Source organism: Felis catus, chromosome X, assembly GCF_018350175.1.
Source record: "Felis catus isolate Fca126 chromosome X, F.catus_Fca126_mat1.0, whole genome shotgun sequence".
Classification (NCBI taxonomy): domain Eukaryota; kingdom Metazoa; phylum Chordata; class Mammalia; order Carnivora; family Felidae; genus Felis; species Felis catus.
The window spans coordinates 57,950,352-57,969,879 of NC_058386.1; the positions used below are offsets into that span (position 1 = coordinate 57,950,352).

General features: G+C 40.1%; 1 long non-coding RNA gene across 1 annotated transcript; it reads right to left on the bottom strand.

Moving 5' to 3' along the window:
- Nucleotides 1-10,513: 10,513 nt before the first annotated feature.
- Nucleotides 10,514-13,253, bottom strand: LOC123383454. Its single transcript, XR_006593196.1, has 3 exons — nucleotides 12,974-13,253; nucleotides 12,526-12,661; nucleotides 10,514-11,299 (listed from the first exon to the last, which is right to left on the bottom strand). It is a non-coding gene; the product is annotated as an uncharacterized LOC123383454 (long non-coding RNA).
- Nucleotides 13,254-19,528: the final 6,275 nt, after the last annotated feature.

Below are 19,528 nucleotides of genomic sequence, written 5' to 3' on the forward strand. Positions count from 1 at the left end.
AACAACTTCTTGTAATAACTCTGATAAATACATTCTTCAAATGAAGTGATCTGGCCTTAATATAGTATGTTACTTTCTCAGGTCATTTTGGAAGAAACAAAAAGATCTGTAATTTCCTGCCTATGTGCTTCGCCCAAATCATCAATTTTCCCAAACTGTTCTTAGTATTAGTTTTAGGTGCTACCAACTACTACTAAAACCCTCTGGTGTCCATTAAACACACTTTGCAACAAGTCACTATGCTAGCCAAAAGGGGTCTTGGAAGATAAGGAGCTGGGGAAATTTGAAACAAGTTTTCTAAGCTAAGGGTTTTTTTTTAAGTTTATTTATTTACTTTGAGAAAGAGAAAGAGAGCAGGGGAGGGGCAGAGAGAGAGAGAGAATCCCAAGCACACTCTATGTTGTCAGCACGGAGCCTGACATGGGGCTTGATCTCACAAACCATGAGATCATGACCTGAGCCAAAATCAAGACTCAGATTCTTAACTAACTGAGCCACCCAGGTGCCCCTCTAAGCTAAGGCTTTTTTTTTTTAATGTTTATTTATTCTTGAGAGAGAGAGAGAGAGAGAGAGAGAGAGGCAGAGTGTGAGTGGGGGAGGGGCAGAGAGAGCTGGAGACAGACTCCAAAGCAGGCTCCAGGCTCCGAGCTGTCAGCACAGAGCCCGACTCAGGGCTCGAACTCATGAGCCATGAGATCATAACCTGAGCCGAAGTCAGACGATTAACTGACTGAGCCACCCAGGTACCCCTAAGCTAAGGCTTTTTAATCTTAGTTTCAACTTACCTTAATACTCCTTCTAAGAAGAGGAAGGTTCTTTTCTTTTCTTTTTTTAAGTTTATTTATTTATTTTGAGAGAGAGTGCACACACACGTGCCCCTGTGCAGGCAGGGGTGGGGCAGAGCGGAGAGGGAGAGAGAGAATCCCAAGCAAGCTCCATGTCATCAGTGCAGAACCCCAAGCAGGGCTCAATATCATGAACCATGAGATCATGACCTGAGCCAAAATCCAGAGTCAGATGCTCAACAAACTAAGCCACCTAGGTGGTCTGGAAGGTTTTCTTCTTCTTTTTTTTTTTAATGTTTATTATTTATTTTTGAGAGAGAGACAGAGAGAGCATGAGTGGGGGGAGGGTTAGAAAGAGAGGGAGACACAGAATCCAAAGCAGGCTCTAGGCTCCAAGCTGTCAGCACAGAGCATGACAGGGGGCTTGAACCCGGAACCATGAGATCATGACCTGAGCGATGCCCAACCGACTGAGCCATCCAGGTGCCCCTAGGAAGGTTGTTTTCTAAATCCTAATTAAATACAGAGAAATTCATGGGATATCAAGCCACCTGGAAGGCTGCACATTAGATGTATCCTTCATTAGATACAACAACTACAAAAATAATTAAAGAAATTAAAGTGTTACATTAGAAAATATTCACTTAATACAAAACAAAGCAGTAAAGGAGGACTGGAGAAACAAAAGAAAGAAAAAAAAAGAGATGAACCATACAGAAAACAAAACTAAAATGGCAGATATAATCAACTATATCAGTAATATTAAATGTGAATGAATTAGAGAATACAATCAAAAGGCAGTTATTGTCAAATGGATTAAAAAATAAGATCCAACTATATGCTATCTGCAGGAGAAACACTAGTTTGTGTTTATTTATTTTTTGAGAGAGAGAGAGAGAGAGGGAGAGGGAGAGAGAGACGGCCTGTGAAGGGGGATGGGCAGAGAGAGAGGGAGACAGAATCCAAAGCAGACGCCAGGCTCTGAGCTGTCAGCACAGAGTCTGATGCAGGGCTCCAACTCACGATCTGAAAGATCATGATCTGAGCCAAAGTCAGACACTTAATCGACTGAGTGCCCTAGGCGCCCCAAAGAGAAACATTAGTTTAAAGATACAAACAGGCTGGAAGTAAAAAGATCAAAAACTACATACTGCACAAACAGCAACCATAAGAAAGCTGGAACTGCTAGACTAATACTGGACAAAATGGACTTTAAGAATAAAATGTTATGGGGCACCTGGGTAGCTCAGTCGGTTAAGTGTCCAACTTTGGCTCAGGTCATGATCTCACGGTTCCTGATTTCGAGCCCCACCGTTGGGCTCTCTGCTGGTAGCACAGAGCCTGCTTTGGATCCTCTGTCCCCCCTCTCTATCTCTCTCCCCCCTAAAATAAACATTAAAAAAGAATAGAATGTTACTAGACATAAAGAGGGATATTTTATAATAAAGCTATCAAGAATATATAACAATTAAAATATATACACACCTAACAAAAGAACCCCAAAATATGTGAAGCAGAAACTGACAGAATTAAAGGGAGAAATACACATTTCAACAATAATAGTTGGAGACTTCAATATCCCACTTTTTTTTAGTTTATTTATTTATTTGTGTGTGTGTGTGTGTGTGTGTGTGTGAGAGAGAGAGAGAGAGAGAGAGAGAGAGAGAGACAGGGAGAGAGAGACAGAGAGAGAACAAGCAGGGGAGGGGCAGAGAGAGGGAAACACAGAATCCGAAGCAGGCTCCAGGCTCCGAGCTGTCAGTGCAGAGCTCCACACAGGGCTTGAACTCGCAAACCGGGAGATCATGACCCAAGCAGAAGTCGGACACTTGACCAACTGAGCCACCCAGGCACCCCCAATATCCTACTTTTAATAATGGATAGAAAAACAGTACAGAAGATTAACAAAAGAAACTGAAGACTTAAACAATACTATATACAAATTAGACCAAACATACGTCCATAGAACACCACTTTTGGGGAGCCTGGGTAGCTTAGTCTGTTAAGCATCTGACTCTTGATTTCAGCTCAGGTCATGATCTCAGGTTCGTGGGATTGAGCTCTGGATTGGACTCTGTGCTGACAACGCAGAGTGTGCTTGGGATTCTCTCTCTCTCTCCCTCTCTCGCTGCCCCTCTCTCCCTCCCTCACGCATGCATATGTGCTCTCTCTCTCTCAAAAATAAACATTAAGAAATAAAATAAGAGGGGCGCCTGGGTGGCTCAGTCAGTTAAGCGTCGGACTTCAGCTCAGGTCACGATCTCTCAGTCCATGGGTTCGAGCCCCGCGTCGGGCTCTGGGCTGACGGCTCAGAGCCTGGAGCCTGCTTCCGATTCTGTGTCTCCCTCTCTCTCTGACCCTCCCCCGTTCATGCTGTCTCTCCCTGTCTCAAAAATAAATAAACGTTAAAAAAAATTTTAAAAAAATAAAATAAGATAAAATAGATACTAGAAAAACAATAGAGAAAAATCAAAAGTCAATTCTTTGAGATCAACAAAACTGTCAAACCTTTAGCTGGACTGATGTGGAAAAAAGGAAAAAAGCCTTGGGGCGCCTGGGTGGCGCAGTCGGTTAAGCGTCCGACTTCAGCCAGGTCACGATCTCGCCGTCCTTGAGTTCGAGCCCCGCGTCGGGCTCTGGGCTGATGGCTCAGAGCCTGGAGCCTGTTTCCGATTCTGTGTCTCCCTCTCTCTCTGACCCTCCCCCGTTCATGCTCTGTCTCTCTCTGTCCCAAAAATAAATAAATGTTGAAAAAAAAATTTTTTTTTAAAAAAGGAAAAAAGCCTCAAACTACTAAAATTGGGAATGAAAGTAGGGAATCACTACTCACATTAGAAATATAAGAAAGATTATTAGGCAGTACTATGAACAACTGTATGTCAACAAATTAGATAACCTAGATGAAATGGACAAATCTCTAGAAATATACATAATAACTAAAATGACTCAAGAAGAATAAAAAATCTGAATACATCTAAGTAAGTAAAAAGATTGAAGTATTACTCAAAACATTTCCTATAAAGGAAAGCCCAGACACAGATGGCTTCACTAGGGAATTGTACCAAACACTTATGAGTTAATACCAATTCTTCACAAACTCTTCCAAAAAAATAAAAATAAAAGAAGGAACACTTCCCAACTCACCCTATGAGGTTAGTATTACCCTGATACTAAGATCAAAGACGTTTCTGGAAATGAAAATTACAGACCAGAATCTCTCATGAATACACACACACACACACACACACACACACACACACACACACACTAAAAAGGATTATAGACCACAACCAAATAAGATTTATCCCAAAGATGCAATGTTGATTTAACATCCAAAAATCAGTTAGTGTAAAATACCATATCAATAGAATAAAGAACAAAAACCACATAATCATCTCAATAGACACAGAAAACTGACGAAACCTCTTTATAATAAAACATTCAATAAAGTAGGAGCAAAAGGAACTTCCTCAGCTTGGTAAAGGGCATGTATGAAAAACCAACAGCTAACATGACGTTTCATGGTGAAAGAATGAAGGTTTTTCCCTAAGTTCAGGAGCAAGACAAATATGTCTACTGTTGCCACTTGTATTCAACATTGTACTGGAGGATCTAGCCAGGGCAATTAGACAAGAAAAAGAAATCCAAGGCATCCAGACTGTAAAAAAAGTAAAAATATCTCTGTTTATAGATGACATTGTCTTATATGTAGAAAATCCTGAGAAATCCACTAAAAAGCAATTAGAACTAATAAGTGAATTTAGCAGGGTTGCATAATATGAGATACATAAGTGTCTTTCTATACACTTATACACTTGCAAAGAACAACCCAAAAATGAAATTAAGGAAACAATTCCATTAACAATAGAATTAAAAAGAATAAAACAATTATGAATATATTTCCGAGGAAGTACAAAACTTATACTCTGGAAACTATAAAACATCGCTAGGGGCGCCTGGGTGGCGTAGTCGGTTAAGCGTCCGACTTCAGCCAGGTCACGATCTCGCGGTCCGTGAGTTCGAGCCCCGCGTCAGGCTCTGGGCTGATGGCTCAGAGCCTGGAGCCTGTTTCCGATTCTGTGTCTCCCTCTCTCTCTGCCCCTCCCCCGTTCATGCTCTGTCTCTCTCTGTCCCAAAAATAAATAAACGTTGAAAAAAAAATTTAAAACAAAAACAAAAACAAAAACAAAAAAAACATTGCTAAAAGAACTGGAATAAGACCTAAATAAATGGAAAGGCATCCCATTTCAGGGATTATCAGATATAACATTGTTAAAATGTGAATATCCCCACAATTGATCTGCAGATTCAATGCAATCTCCCTCAAAATTCTGGGGGTTTTTTGCAGAAATTTATAAACTGAACCTAAAATTCATATGGAAATTCAAGGTACCCAGGAGAGCCACATGCAAAAGATGAAATTGGATCCTTACCTCACATCATAGACAAAATTAACTCAAAATGGATCAAATACCTAAAGGTAACATAAACGTAAATCTTCATTACCTTGGATTGGGCAATGAATACTTAGGTATGACACCAAAACACAAGTAACCAAAAAAAAAAAAAAAACAAAAAACAAAAACAAAAACAAAACAGATATGCTGCACTTAACCAAAATTTAAAACTCTGGTGCTTCAAAGGACATATCAAGAGAGTAAAAAGATTCTCCCTCTTCATCCCAGGAGGATAAGAAATGAAATACCCAATATAAACAGAGACTTAGCTTAAACAAGGAGGAGAAAGAAGTCGTAGCTATAGACTGCATCTAAATTATTTTCTTATAGTTTTTAAGCCCAAAACAACTAGGATTATGAAGTTTTCTCTAAATGCAATCAGCTTATCTAACTTTATCCTTGAATGTAATCTCACATGCCTAAATTTTAGAATGCTCAGAGAAAATATACAACATATCAGAGACACTACTTTACTTGTGAGAATAACTGCTTTGGGAAAGCAGTGCACAGGTGCCTCAGTGGGTTAAGCATCTGACTCTTGGTTTTGGCTCAGGTCATGATCTCATGGTTCGTGAGTTCGAGCCCTGCATTGGGCTCTGTGCTGATGGCACAGGGCCTGCCTGGGATTCTCTCTCTCTGCCCCTCCCTTGCTCTTTCTCTCTCTCAAAATAGATAAATAAACTTTATGGAAAAGTTTTTAAAATTAAAAAAAATATAAAAAGAGGGGCGCCTGGGTGGCTCAGTTAGTTAAGCGTCCAACTTTGGCTCAGGTCATGATCTAATGGTCTGTGAGTTCGAGCCGCACATCGGGCTCTGTACTGACAGCTAAGAGCCGGGAACCTGCTTCGGATTCTGTGTCTCCCTCTCTCTCTGACCCTCCCCCATTCATGCTCTGTCTCTCTCTGTCTCAAAAATAAATAAACATTAAAAATAAAAAATAAAAAGACAATTCAGCAGGTAAACTATGTTTTAAAGCATAAAAATTTACTTAGGGAGAATTCAGAAGATGATTTATTTAAACAGTAAGTTGTATTTTACTCTCCCTGCTTTCAAGAGTCAAAATGTGAGAGGTGTTAGAACCTCCCCATTCTAAATTAGTGACCACACCATGTGTCCTGAATCTTGGCTCCCTAACCCAAGGACTTCAATGACTTTTATGTCACAGAACCTAAAAAAAGAAGTTATCAAACACATGCAAGACAAAAATCCCCCAGTTAGTGCCATCAGATCTTGTTTGAGAGATGACAGCTTATCAAAAGGTCTTCGTAGAGAAAGTGGTTCAAAGATATGGGGAAAAATAACTCAAATTTGGAGGATAAGGTTGAGCTTCTCCAGGACAATGAGGAAAGAAGGTACTAAACTTTCAGGGAGAAATAGAAAAAAAAGAGAGAGACAACTCACAGAACGAGAGAAAATATTTGCATGCGAATTATATATATATATACACACACACACACACACACACACACATATATATGTATATATAGATATAGATATAAAATCAACACATATAGGGGCGCCTGGGTGGCGCAGTCGGTTGAGCGTCCGACTTCAGCCAGGTCACGATCTCGCGGTCTGTGAGTTCGAGCCCCGCGTCGGGCTCTGGGCTGATGGCTCAGAGCCTGGAGCCTGTTTCCGATTCTGTGTCTCCCTCTCTCTCTGCCCCTCCCCCGTTCATGCTCTGTCTCTCTCTGTCCCAAAAATAAATAAACGTTGAAAAAAAATTTTTAAATCAACATATATATAAAATGAACATATATAAAAATCAACGTATATATAATCAACACATGCATACATATATATAAAATCAACATATATATATATATATATATGTGTATATATATATGTTAAGGGGCTAGTATATAAATTCTTACAACTTGATAATAAGATAAATAGTCCAATTAAAAAATTGTCAAAGGAGACTTCCAATATCCAGTCTGGCATATAAGGAGTTTAGAAGTCACCATTCTGTCCTAACAAGTAAAAAGCTTAATAAACTGAAAAATCAACAACTCTTCCTGGATCTGTCAGAAAAGTAAGGTCACAAGGCTAACCATTGCCCCCAAAATTGGAGAGGTAGGCAGACACAGAGAATTATAACTTGCCACAACAGAAACCCATGAACAGAAACTTCTGTAGGAACCAGTACTGGCATAGAAAAATCTGAACTATACGTGGGTTCAAGCCCCACATCAGGCTCACTGCTGTCAGTGCAGAGCCCACTTTGGATCCTCTGTCCCCTCTCTCTCTCTAACCCTCCCCTCATCTCTCTCTCTCAAAAATAAATGAACATTAAAAAATAGAAGAAAAATCTGAACTATAATTGATGAAATGCTGGAGGCTCAGAGTGGACAAGCCTGAGAGATTAAAAAATCCAGGGAGACCCAGTCATGGAGGATCCCCATAATTGTGTGAGTTTTACCTCCAGATTCTCATAGGGCATACTAATAAAAAAATCTCCTCAGGATTCTAGCAAGAGGAGAGGAATGTAATCATTTAAAAATATGCCATGTCATTCTGTTCTACCTAACAAGACCGGCCTTGAAAAGAAACTACTTTATGACAGCCTAACCTATTGGGGTTTTATCAGAGCATAACCAACATGGGGTAAGGGAAATACCCAACTCCTGACCCCTCTAGCCACCCTGTATCACCTAAGGGGTAGAAGGAAAAAATTGAGAGACACAAGTTCACAGCCCAGGGGCACAGGCTACTAAAAAACTGAGACCTCATCATAGGATGATAAAATGCTTACCCTCCTGCCACACTTTGCCAGTATATTACTACAGGCCTATTTACCAAAGTTCCTTTCATCTAGCACATCATGTCTGGTTTCCACCAAAAATTACAAGGCATACCAAAAGGCAAAGAACACAGTTTGAAGAGACAGAGCAAACATCAGAACCAGACTCAGATGTTGAAATGATCAGAACATAAACTTAAAACAATTATGATTAATATGCCAAGGGCATAACATGCAAGATAACATGCAAGAAGAGATGAGTAATGTTTTTTTTAGAAAATTTTTTAATGTTTATTTATTTTGAGAGAGAGAGAGAGAAAGCACGAGTAGGGGCGGGGCAGAGAGAAAGGGAAAGAGAGAAAGGATCCTAAGTGGGCTCTGAGCTGTCAGCATAGAGCCCGACGCAGGGCTCAAATTCACAAACTGTGAGATCATGACCTGAGCCAAAATCAAGAGTCAGACACTTCACTGACTGACCCACCCAGGCACCCCAAGAAAAGATGAGTAATTTTAGTAGAGAGATGGAAATTCTAAAAAAGAATCAAAAAGTATTGCTAGAGATCAAAAATACAATAACGAAAATTAAGAATGCCTTTGACAGGCTCATTAGTAGACTGGACGTGAATCTCTGAGCTTGAAACTAACTCAATAGAAACATCGAGAAATGAGGGACGCTTGGGTTGCTCAGTCAGTTAACCATCCAACTTCGGCTCAGGTCATGATCTCACAGTTCGTGGGTTCGAGCCCCCCGTCAGGCTCTGTGCTGACAGCTTAGAGCCTAGTGCCTGCTTCAGATTCTGTGTCTCCCTCTTTCTTTGCTCCTCCCCCATTCATGTTCTGTCTCTCTTTGTCTCTTAAAAATAAATAAATAAATAAAAAGTTAAAAAAAAAAAAAAAAAAAAAACCTCCAGAAATGAAAAACAAAGTGAAAAAGACTTTCTTAAGAAAAGGGGACAAAAAATCTAAGAACTGTGGGTAAACAAAAAAGGTATAATGTATACATGATGGGAATACCAGGAAAAGAAAGAGGAAGAGGAATAGAAGAAATTTTTCTTATTCTTAAGTAATCTAACAGTTTGCTCAAAATAATAACAGCAACAATGTATTCAATTATGTGTGTGTGTGTGTGTGTGTGTATGTGTGTGCGTGTACGTCTGTATGCTTAACATAGGTGAAATGAATGACAGCAATGATACAAAGGATGGGAGGGAAGAATTAAGATTATTTTGTTATTATAAGGTATGCACATTACCTGTGAGGTGATATAGTGTTGTTATTTTGTTATTTGAAAAGTGGACTTGGATTAGCTGTAAATGTATATGGAAAACTCTAGGGCAATCACTAAAAAAAGGTTAAAAAAAGAAATATAATCGATATACTAAGAACAGAGACAAAATGGAATCATATAAAATGCTCAATTAAAACCACAAAAGGCAGGGACGACTGGGTGGCTCAGTTGGTTAAACATCGGACTTCAGCTCAGGTCATGATCTTGCAGTTCATGAGTTTGAGCCCCGCGTCGGGCTCTGTGCTGACAGCTCAGAGCCTGGAGCCTGCTTCAGATTCTGTGTCTCCCTCTCTCTCTGCCCCACCCACGCTTGCACTCAGTCTCTCTACCTCTCAAAAATAAATAAACATTTAAAAATTTAAAAAAAAAACACAAAAGGCAGAAAAAGAGTAGAAGAAAATGTAGAAAAAAAAATGACAAGGATAACAAAGAAAACACTAACAAAAGTGGTAAACATTATCACTTGAATGTTAATGGTCTAAATGTACCAATTACAAGAGACTGTCTGAGTGGATCAAAAAACAAGATCCAGCTATATGTTGCTTACAAGAAACCCACCTTAAACATAAAGACATATAGATTAAAAGTAAATAGGTAGAGGAAAATATTCCATGCTAGCACTAATCAAAAGAAATCAGGAGTAGCTACATTAATTTCATACAGAACAGACTTCAAAACAAGGAAAGTTATCAGGGATAAAAAAGAGCATTGCATAATGATACAAGGGTCATTTCTCCTAAGAAGATAGTAACAATCTTTAATGAGTATGCACCCAACAACAGAGCATTAAATTATGTGAAGCAAAAGCTAATAAAATTTCAAAGAAATAGATGAATTAAGTGTCTTAATTAGAAACTTCAATACCCCTCTGTCAGAAATGGACAGATCCAGCAGTCAAAAAATCAATAAGGATATAGTTGAACTCAACAGCACCAACAATAAACTTGATATAATTGACATTGGTAGACTACTTCACCTAGCAACAGCAGATTACAAGTTCTTCTCAAGTTCACATGGAACATTCACCAGGACAGATCACATTCTGAGCCATAAAACACACCTTAACAATTTAAAAAAAAATTTAATGTTTACTTATTTTTGAGAGAGAGAGCACAAGTGAAGGAGGGGCAGAGAGAGAGACACAGAATCTGAAACAGGCTCCAGGTTCTGAGATGTCAGCACAGAGCCTGACACGGGGCTTGAACTCACGAACCATGAGATCATGACCTGAGCCAAAGTTGGATGCTTAACGGACTAACCACCCAGGCGACCCACCTTAACAATTTAAAGAACAGAATTTAAAGGAATAGGATTCATACAATTTCTGTCTATGTATGTCATACAATTTCTATATGTATGTCATTATACATTTGTCACCATCCACAGAATGCACAACACCAAGAGTGAACCCTAAAAGTAAACTATGGATTTTGGATGATACCGGTGTGTCTATGTAGGCTCCTCGATTGTAACAAATGTGCCACTCTGGTGCAGGGTGTTGATCTGTGAGGGAGGCTGGGGTAAGGGGTCAGGGGTATATGGGAACTCTCTGTACTTTCAGCTCGATTTTAACATGAACCTAAAACTGCTCTAAAAATAAAGCCCACTTAGGGGGAAAAAAATGAAAATCAGAGATGCTTCAAACAGAATGTGAAATAACAACCTGTACCTTTAACAAAAATCCTGTACCTTTAAACTTTCTCTTCCATGGCTCCTTTTTCGGCCTTTTATGTGTCCATAAAAAGCACAGTCCATGTCCTCCTTTGCTATAGACTGAGAGGCCGACCTCCTCCTCTTTAACTTGAACAGGTTGGCCAGAGACCCTCGTTAGAACCTCTGTGACACTTCAGCTCCAGGCATTCTTCTTCCCAGACAAGTGAGCTCATAAATCCAATCCAGAAGGTGATCTGCACTAACTATGGAGACTTACACTCTTACACTCTTACACTCTTACACTCTTACCATCTTCTGTGTTTTCAACCAGCATGCCCTGTCCACCTAACTTGTCCGCCATTTTGCCTTCCTCCTGAAAAGTTAAGATCCGAGTCAAACAAACACAAATATTAAAAAACACTGATGGTAAATCTATGTAAGAATGCTAATGTTAAAAGCACTATTCCGGAAAGAAAGTGTACGGGAGACCTAGTTCGTTACAAACTCAGGAAACAGGAAGTCAGCCACCTTTGAATTGGCCTAATTAGCACTCACTGTAGCCTGATCTCCAAGAGATTTTGACCCTGAAACTACTTGCCACAAGCCTCTCTGACAAGAAATAACTAATTGCATACCTACCTGTGAAGAATAATTCATCTCATTATTGAACATCCATCTTGCTAACTCTCCCTTCCACTGCCTGATAACAGTGACTATATATTGAGTTCTAAGTATGTGCCAGGCATCATGCTACACACTCTCTCTATATATTTTTTTCATTTAATTCTTACAATAACCATTTAAGTACCCTTAATCTATCTGATAGGTAAAGAAACTGAGGTTTGGAGAAGGTAAGTCACTTTCCCATGATCACACAGCTAGTAAGTAAGAGCCAGGATTCATTCTCTTAACTCTTAAACCATAAAGAAATCCTGGGGTGCCTGAGCGGCTCAGTCAGTTGAGCGAATGACTTCACTCAGGTCATGATCTCATGGTTCATGAGTTCGAGCCCCGCATCGGGTTCTGTGCTGACAGTGTGGAGCCTGGAGCCTGAAGCCTGCTTTGGATTCTGTGTCTCCCTTTCTCTCTGCCCCTTCCCTGCTCGCTCTCTGTCTTCTCTCTCTCTAAAAAATAAACGTTAAAAAAAAGAAAGAAAAAAATCATAAAGAAATCCTTAAAGAATGATTATCATCTCTATATAGCTAATATTCCATCGGAAAAAGACACTTCATTACAATTACATTTCTATCCATTTCAGCTTCAAAGCATACTTCCAAAAGCATACTTCCTTCCTATTTAACCTTGCCTTCACAGATATTTTTATTGCAGTTCAATCTAAGTTTCCTCATTCTTGAAGCCAAGCCAGGTCCCAAAACAGACTTAGTTCTCTCAGTGTTTATAAAATCTCATGAATACCACTCTACCAAACTTGTACATAACCCCCAGGGTCCTCTCCCCCTGTTTTTGCTTATGGCCCAGGCCTTAACTGATCCTGTAGGGCCTAAGATTCATATCTATATTTTTCCATATTACCTTTATTTGCTATTTTTCCTTGTTCTTTTCTAGAGAACAAGAAACTAGTCCATAGGGACTACTCACCTAGCTAGACCAGAACGACACAGGTTGTCTCATGAACTGGAATTCTGCCAGCCCAAGAGCTCAATATCCCAGGTCACAAGTGATGAAGAGGATTGTACAGGCAATAGCTCTTTTGTGATCTCTTTCCTGATGGCTGCTAGAATGACAAAAAAAAGAAAAAAGAAAGAAATATTACGTCTATGAGTAACCATTAACCTCTTTCATATTATTACAGAGTAGAAATCAATGTAATAAGGCCCCAGCATGATCATAAATAATTCTTATGCTGCTATCAACCAATACCAAATACACACTATTAATATAAAAACAGCTCTGCAGCTCCTTGCCAGCTAACCAACTCCCCTCCTCCAGCCCGTTGCTGGCAATTATGCACCTCAGCATCCAATTATTTCAATGTTCTTTCAGTTCATAACAAATGATAGCTAGAACTGAATATGTGCCAGATTACCATCACAGCAGTTAATCTTCTTAAGGTTTTCATAACTGGAGCTCTGATGTTTCCAATTCAGTCTCATTTTTGCTTTATGTTTTCTCTTCCCATATGCTTCTAGCTAAATATCTTACTCGGACATAGACACAATCATATCAAACAGAGTCAGGGCAATTGAGATCAAAACGCTCACACTAAGCAGATCCTACAGTCTCCTAAATACTGTGGGTTTCAGATGGTTCTGGAAAAGAACAGAAAAAGATTATTCCAAAAAATCAATACATTTTTTAACATTTATGCCTTATTGAGAGATACAGAGAGACTGAGCATGAGCAGGGGAGGGGCAGAGAGAGGGGGAGACACAGAATCTGAAGCAGGCTCCAGGCTCCAAGCTGTCAGCACATACCCTGATGCGGGACTTGAACTCACAAACCGTGAGATCATGACCTGAGCCAAAGTCGGACATCCAACAGACTGAGCCACCCAGGCGCCCCAAAATCAATACATTTTTAAAGCTCCACTCTTCAAATTACAAAAAGGCCAAAATTCATCACAGTCTACTAGACACATTCCTATCAAAATTATGATCCATAGTCAATTTCAATTCCAACGGTAGCATTAATAACTTACCAAATATATACCAATTTCCCACTTGTCACAGTCAAAATATTCCAAAGCTGTCAAATTGCTTCCTGGCTACGAATACCAATTCGAAAATTTCTCTAAGATCTAAGCAAAAGAACTTCAAAAAGTTGCCTTCGTATACCATCTAACTAATAAATATTTTAAACAATAATGATCCTAGTTATATTTTAATGTTTACTTATTTTTGACAGAGAGAGAGAGAGAGAGAGAGAGCATGAGCGAGGGAGGGACAGAGAGAGAGGGAGACACAGAATCTGAAGCAGGCTCCAGGCTCCGAGCTGTCAGCACAGAGCCCAACGCGGGGCTCAAAGTCACAGACTGCAAGATCATGACCTGAGCCGAAGTCGGATGCTCAACCGACTGAGCCACCCAGGCGTCCCAACCCTAGTTATATTTTAGATCCAAACTAATCACATAGATTCCAATATTACCTCCTATTATACCCCTAATTGCACCTTATGCTTAAACAAAAACAAATCAAAACTATACACCATTTCCTAAAACCTTCTTGCTTTTGGTCTTGTTCATCCATTGAGCCTCCACCCCCTCTTCTTAACTCTGTGTCCCAAATTCTACTGTTTCCTTTGCAGAGCTCTTAATCAGAGACTGCTCATTTTCCTTTACTCACCACTTCCTATAAGTCAAAATCAGGTTAGCATCTTCCTATGTCTTCTTTATTGGATCCCCAAAGTATGATTTCACCATCTTCCCTCAACAACCCTTCTTTCTTCCAAGTTCCTACTAGTCAATTTTATCACCCTTTCAATGTTAAATGTCAACTTCCAGGTCTCTCTTCCCCCACCTACATTTACTGAGGACTTTAATACTAACTGCTTTCCTTTCACTTTTTCATCTTGAAAGCCTTCATCATCCCCCCTGGATGATCTAACATTCAAATTTCACAGCTCCTTGACACATTCTATTCTAATTTCTTCATCTCAACCGTTTCAGTCATTTGTTTCTGTAGTGATACCTGGAATGATTCTACCCCTAACACCAAACACAAAGTCTACTCTCAGAACTACTTGATTTTCTACCTCTGCTACATCTTATACTCCTTAAATTTACCCTTCAACTTTTTCAAAGCCTTTAATTCATCAGCCCTCTTACCTATTCTTCAAGGCCACCATGTCCCTTTGAACTGCACTTAATTCTCTACGTAGGAAACATTCCAGGGACAGAAAGGCTTCAATAACCAGCACTCTCAATTGTCCTATTCCCTTGATTTTCCATCATACCCATTCTGCCAATCTCACAAACCAACTCAACTATTTACATTTTCCATTCCTATTTACAAATAACAAAGTACTAATGAGTAAAATCCTATACCCCCAACAACCACCAGTTTCCCCACCACCCAACTGACATTCCACTGCTGTCAGAATTATCTTTTAAAATATCAATTAGCGGGGGCGTCTGGGTGGCTCAGTCAGTTAAGCGTCAAACTTCGACTCAGGTCATGATCTCGCAGTTCGTCAGTTCGAGCCCCTCATCAGGCTCTGTGTTGACAGCTCAGAGCCTGAAGCCTGCTTTGAATTCTGTGTCTCCCTCTCTCTCTCTGCCCCTCCCCGACTCATGCGCGCACTCTCTCTCTCTCTCAAAAATAAATACACATTAAAAAATAAAATATCAATTAGGGGCGCCTGGATGGCTCAGTCAGGTAAGTGTCAGACTCTTGAGTTCAGCTCAGGTCATGATCTCACAGTTCACGAGTTTGAGCCCTGCTGATAGCAGGGAGCCTGCTTGGGATTCTATCTCCCTTTCTCTCTGTCCCTCCCACGTTTGCTAGCTCTCTCTCTCAAAATAAATAAAATTATAAAATAAGATATCAATTAGGCAGGACTTCAGGAATGGCAGAGTAAGGGGCTCAGCAAATCCTCTCCACATCAAAAACAATAATGTAACCATAAAAACTTGTCAAAAACAGCCGTTTCAGGACTCTGGAAATAGACAAAAACTAAACAATAAATTGAGAAATGTTCAAGAAAACCTATTGAACCTTGGGCAAGAACAGTGGGAATCTATGGTGTTTTTAGCCTGAGGCTGTTCACATCCCCGAGCCAACCCCCTTCCCAACTCCACGGGAGCTGATTTTACAAGGGCAGGGCAAGACAAACCATAAAAACTAACAACTTAGCTGCTAGAGGGGAATTACTTGTTCAGGAATGAGCACAAAAAAGTCCTATGCCCAGGGGTATTGAAAACAATAGCAAACTCCCTAGATCAGGGAAAAACACATCAAGTTACCTGAGGTCACAATATTGGTTGGGGCAAGCCACAGAAGAGCAGGCCTGCCGAAGTTCAGCAGAGAGATCCAGAAAACAAGACAGCACTAGTGGGACTTGATAAGCTCACTCATATCCCTGGTGATCTAGAAGGCTATGCATATGTGCAAGGCTGCACTCAAACTCAGGGTACTGGAGAGGGCCCTAGTTATCTACATTTCTCTGGCTGAATGTGAAGTCTTGCTTAGGCACAGAAGAGACATGAGAAAGCCCAGCACAAAATAAAAATCAGGGAAGACTTGTAAACTCCTTGAACTTTGAATTTGTGGCCCAATCCACACACAATGCCATCAACAAATAGTGGAAGACAATACTGGTCCAAGGTGTTTAAGGACAACCTCTAAAAAAGCACTGGCCGACCGTTAAGTTACCCTGACCCAGGTAGGACACCTATAAAGCCAGGCTTAAAAATAAAAAGAATTTTTTAAAAACTGAAGAGAAACATCAATGGGCCACACAGTGTGTACATTCTGTGAAAACAGAATGTACAGAATTAGTCCAGGCAAATCATTAAAAAAACAAAACAAAACAAAAAAACAGGGGCACCCGGGTGGCTCAGTCAGGTTAAACAACCAAATTCGGCTCAGGTCATGATCTCACAGTTCATGAGTTAGAGCCCTGAGTTGGGGGGGCTCTTCGCTGACAGCTCAGAGCCTGGAGCCTGCTTTGGATTCCCTATCTCCCTCTCTGTTTCTCTGCCCCTTCCCCATTTGCACTCTCTCTCTCTCTCCAAAATAAACATATAAAATAAAATAAAATAAAATAAAATAAAATAAAATAAAATAAAATAAAAGCAGTCAGGAAGCCAGAAGGGGAAGCTCTTGTGCCATACCACTCCTTGCAACCCTCTGTAGACCCAACTGGTAAGAAACTTACTTTACTATCCCAGCAGGATGAAGGAAGATTTTCTCCTTGCCCAGCAACAGCCCAGGCAATGAGAATCTATTACAACTCAGCCAATGAAAAGCCACTACACTTCAAATTACCAGTTTACTCCAATGGATTTTTTGTTTATAACAGCCCTTCCCAACATTCCCCTTTTCTCTAAAAAGGAGCCTTCCTCTCCTTTGTTCTCTGGACTTGCTTATGGCTTTTGCTATAGCTCGTTTGTCCCAAATTGCAATTCTTCTGCTACTCCTGAATAAACCCCCTTTGCTGGTGAAATAACTGGCTATTTTACTTTTAAGATGGACAGTGCATTCATATAATAGACTACTATTCAGACATAAAAAGGAATGAAGTACTGATACCTGCTACAACATGGACAAACCTTGAAAACACTATGCTAAGTGAAAGAAGCCAGGCCAAAAGGCCACATGTGGTATCATTCCATTTATATGAACTGTCCAGAGTGGGCAAATCCATAGACTCTTGGTTGCCAGGGGCTAAGTGGAAGGAGAAGTGGGAAGTGATTGCTAACCAGTACAGACTTTCTTTTTGGCGTGAAACAAATGTTCTGGAACTAGATACTGGCACAGTTGCACAACCTGTGACTATACTACAAAATACTGAGTTATATACTTCAAACTGGTGAATTTTATGGTATGTGAATTATATCTCAATAAAAAAAAAAACTAATGCTAAATGAAAGCATCCAGATGCAAAAGGCTATATAGTGTATGATTCCACTCATGAAACCTCTAGAAAATTCAAGTCAATAGAGACATATAGCAGGTTAGCAGCCACCTGGAGCTAGGGGTGGGAAAGGGGAATGACTGAAAAGGGTACATGAGATCTTGTAGCCTGATAAAAGTATTCTAAAATTGGACTGTAGTCAGGGCGTCTGGGTGGCTCAGTCGGTTGAGCATCCGACTTCAGCCCAGGTCACGATCTTGCGGTTTGTGAATTTGAGCCCTGTGTCAGGCTCTGTGCTTGGAGCCTGCTTCTGATTCTGTGTCTCCCTGTCTCTCTGCTCCTGCCCTGTTCTCTCTCTCTCTCTCTCTCTCTCTCTCTCTCTCTCTCAAAAATAAACATTAAAACAAAAAAAAATAAATAAAATCGGATTGTGGTCATGGTTGCACAACTGTGTAAATTTACTAAATTATATTATTTAAATTGAATCATAGAATTGTTTGTTTATTTTAGAGGGAGAGAGTGCGAGCTGGGGAGAGGGCAGAGGGAGAGAGAGAATCTTAAGCAGGCTGCACATTCAGCACCAGAGCCCAAAGCAGAGCTTGATCCCATGACCCTGGGATCATCACCTGATCTGAAATCAAGTTGACGCTCAACCAACTGGGCCACCCAGGCACCCAGAACTGTATACTTTAAATACATGAATTTTCAGCTCAGGTCATGATCTCACGGTCCCTGACTTCGAGCCCCGTGTCGGGCTCTGTGCTGACAGCTCAGAGCCTGGAGCCTGTTTCAGATTCTGTGTCTTCCTCTTTCTCTCTCCTCCCCCACTCATGCTCTGTCTCTCTCTTCTCAAAAATAAATAAACGTTAAAGAAATTAAATACATGAATTTTGTGTTGTGTAAATTATACATCAATAAAGATATTGCTAAAAAAGAAAATACAACTAAGCTAGAGTTCTTTAAAGAAATGGCAGGTCTGGGGCGCCTGGGTGGCGCAGTCGGTTAAGCGTCCGACTTCAGCCAGGTCACGATCTCGCGGTCCGTGAGTTCGAGCCCCGCGTCAGGCTCTGGGCTGATGGCTCAGAGCCTGGAGCCTGTTTCTGATTCTGTGTCTCCCTCTCTCTCTGCCCCTCCCCCGTTCATGCTCTGTCTCTCTCTGTCCCAAAAATAAATAAACGTTGAAAAAAAAAAATTAAAAAAAAAGAAAAAAAGAAAAAAGAAATGGCAGGTCTGGAGCCAGAAATATACATGTAAGCTTTGTTCCAGAAATAGAGCAAATATGGAACCCTAATGAGCAGTGTCAGAGGGATGGATATAGGAGATAACGCTCTGGCAAAATATGGGACAATTTGAGCATTAACAAGAATAATGAATGCAATCAATTGAAACCCATCGAATACATTTTAAAAAATGAGTTCACAATGATAGAGAACAAGCACAATACATTAGATATCACTGAAAATAAGTAACTAGGGCACTAACACTTTATTCTGAAAATTGCCAATCAAGTCCAAGATCAATATTCAAGCATTTCTCCTGCCTTCCCTTTACAGGTAATCCATAAACCCTAGTTGGTGAGGGAAAGTTTACTTTCAGAAACTTCTAATTAATGTAGAAGATAGAATTAGGAAATCATCATTTTGAAACTCCCAGTAAAATAATTACTTTTGCCAATGATCATCAATGGACTAAACCATTAGATAAAAGATGGATCAGAAATATCATAATGAAAGAATCAGGTGTCACTTGTTCATTAATAGACATGTGCCTCCAGATATGATTCAAAGTGAATTATGGTGCCTGGGTGGCTCAGTCGGTTGAGCATCCAACTTCGGCTCAGGTCATGATCTCGTGGTTCGTGAGTTCAAGCCCCACATCGGGCTCTGTGCTGACAGCTCAGAGCCTGAAGCTTGCTTAGGCTTCCGTGTCTCCCTCACTCTCTGCCCCTCCCCTGCTCACAATCTGTCTGTCTGTCTCTCTCAAAAATAAATAAACATTTAAAAAATAATTTTTAAAAATTTTTATTTTTTATTTTTTTAATACGAAATTTATTGTCAAATTGGTTTCC